Raw genomic sequence first — 2,500 nt, 5'->3', positions numbered from 1 at the left:
AAGTGAAAAAATTCCAAAAGCTTAAAGCACCTGGTATTCCTTGGCGGTCTATCATTCAAGTACTAACCAGACCTTAACCTGCTAAGATTCAGAGATCGGGCATTGACTTCTTCTTTTTTTTTTTTTTTTGCAAGATTATTATATAATTCGTGAAAAATATCCAACAATTTAAAGCACCTGGTATTCCCAGGCAGTCTCCCATCCATGTACTAACCTGGCCCAAACCTGCTTATATTCAGAGATCGGGCATTGACTCTATTTTTTGCCAAATTTATTATATACTAAGTGAAAAAATTCCAAAAGCTTTAAGCACCTGGTATTCCTAGGCGGTCTTTCAACCAAGTACTAACCAGACCTAAACCTGCTAAGATTCAGAGATCGGGCATTGACTCTATTTTTTTTTTTTTTTTTTTGCAAGATTATTATATAATTTGTGAAAAATATCCAAAAATTTAAAGCACCTGGTGTTCCCAGGCAGTCTCCCATCCATGTACTAACCTGGCCCAAACCTGCTTATATTCAGAGATCGGGCACTGACTCTATTTTTTGCCAAATTTATTATATACTAAGTGAAAAAATTCCAAAAGCTTAAAGCACCTGGTATTCCTTGGCGGTCTCTCATCCAAGTACTAACCAGACCTAAACCTGCTAAGATTCAGAGATCGGGCATTGACTCTTTTTTTTTTTTTTTTTTTTTTGCAAGAATATTATATAATTCGTGAAAAATATCCAAAAATTTAAAGCACCTGATATTCCCAGGCAGTCTCCCATCCATGTACTAACCTGGCGCAAACCTGCTTATATTCAGAGATCGGGCATTGACTCTATTTTTTGGCAAAATTATTATATACTAAGTGAAAAATTTCAAAAAAGCTTACAGTACCTGGTATTCCCAGGCGGTCTCCCATCCAGGCACTAACCAGGCCCAAACCTGCTTAGCTTACGAGATCAGACAAGATCGGGCATAGCCAGGCTGGTATGGCCATAAGCGAAGACTGCTGCAAAGAGAAGGCTATTTAAAGATCAGCCAATCTACTCGCCAGTACATTATAAAAGTAGGAAAGAAACCCCAAAAGCTTAAAGCACCTGGTATTCCTAGGCGGTCTCTCATCCAAGTACTAACCTGGCCCAAACCTGCTTTTGTTCAGAGATCGGGCATTGACTCTATTTTTTGCCAAATTTATTATATACTAAGTGAAAAAATTCCAAAAGCTTAAAGCACCTGGTATTCCTTGGCGGTCTATCATTCAAGTACTAACCAGACCTTAACCTGCTAAGATTCAGAGATCGGGCATTGACTTCTTCTTTTTTTTTTTTTTTGCAAGATTATTATATAATTCGTGAAAAATATCCAAAAATTTAAAGCACCTGGTATTCCCAGGCAGTCTCCCATCCATGTACTAACCTGGCCCAAACCTGCTTATATTCAGAGATCGGGCATTGACTCTATTTTTTGCCAAATTTATTATATACTAAGTGAAAAAATTCCAAAAGCTTTAAGCACCTGGTATTCCTAGGCGGTCTTTCAACCAAGTACTAACCAGACCTAAACCTGCTAAGATTCAGAGATCGGGCATTGACTCTATTTTTTTTTTTTTTTGCAAGATTATTATATAATTTGTGAAAAATATCCAAAAATTTAAAGCACCTGGTATTCCCAGGCAGTCTCCCATCCATGTACTAACCTGGCCCAAACCTGCTTATATTCAGAGATCGGGCACTGACTCTATTTTTTGCCAAATTTATTATATACTAAGTGAAAAAATTCCAAAAGCTTAAAGCACCTGGTATTCCTTGGCGGTCTATCATTCAAGTACTAACCAGACCTTAACCTGCTAAGATTCAGAGATCGGGCATTGACTTCTTCTTTTTTTTTTTTTTTTTGCAAGATTATTATATAATTCGTGAAAAATATCCAAAAATTTAAAGCACCTGGTATTCCCAGGCAGTCTCCCATCCATGTACTAACCTGGCCCAAACCTGCTTATATTCAGAGATCGGGCATTGACTCTATTTTTTGCCAAATTTATTATATACTAAGTTAAAAAATTCCAAAAGCTTTAAGCACCTGGTATTCCTAGGCGGTCTTTCAACCAAGTACTAACCAGACCTAAACCTGCTAAGATTCAGAGATCGGGCATTGACTCTATTTTTTTTTTTTTTTTTTTTTTGCAAGATTATTATATAATTTGTGAAAAATATCCAAAAATTTAAAGCACCTGGTATTCCCAGGCAGTCTCCCATCCATGTACTAACCTGGCCCAAACCTGCTTATATTCAGAGATCGGGCACTGACTCTATTTTTTGCCAAATTTATTATATACTAAGTGAAAAATTTCAAAATAGCTTAGAGTACCTGGCATTCCCAGGCGGTCTCCCATCCAGGCCCAAACCTGCTTAGCTTCCGAGATCAGACAAGATCTGGCATAGCCAGGCTGGTATGGCCATAAGCGAAGACTGCTGCAAAGAGAAGGCTATTTAAAGATCAGCCAATCTACTC

At 37.6% G+C, this 2,500-nt stretch overlaps 1 pseudogene; it reads right to left on the bottom strand.

The window, feature by feature from the left end:
- Nucleotides 1-871: 871 nt before the first annotated feature.
- On the bottom strand, nucleotides 872-990 carry LOC127937964 (uncharacterized; annotated as a pseudogene).
- Nucleotides 991-2,500: the final 1,510 nt, after the last annotated feature.

This window comes from Carassius gibelio, chromosome A19, assembly GCF_023724105.1.
Source record: "Carassius gibelio isolate Cgi1373 ecotype wild population from Czech Republic chromosome A19, carGib1.2-hapl.c, whole genome shotgun sequence".
Classification (NCBI taxonomy): domain Eukaryota; kingdom Metazoa; phylum Chordata; class Actinopteri; order Cypriniformes; family Cyprinidae; genus Carassius; species Carassius gibelio.
The sequence above is the reverse complement of the archived record's forward strand: the minus strand, read 5'-3'. Positions and strand labels throughout refer to the sequence as shown.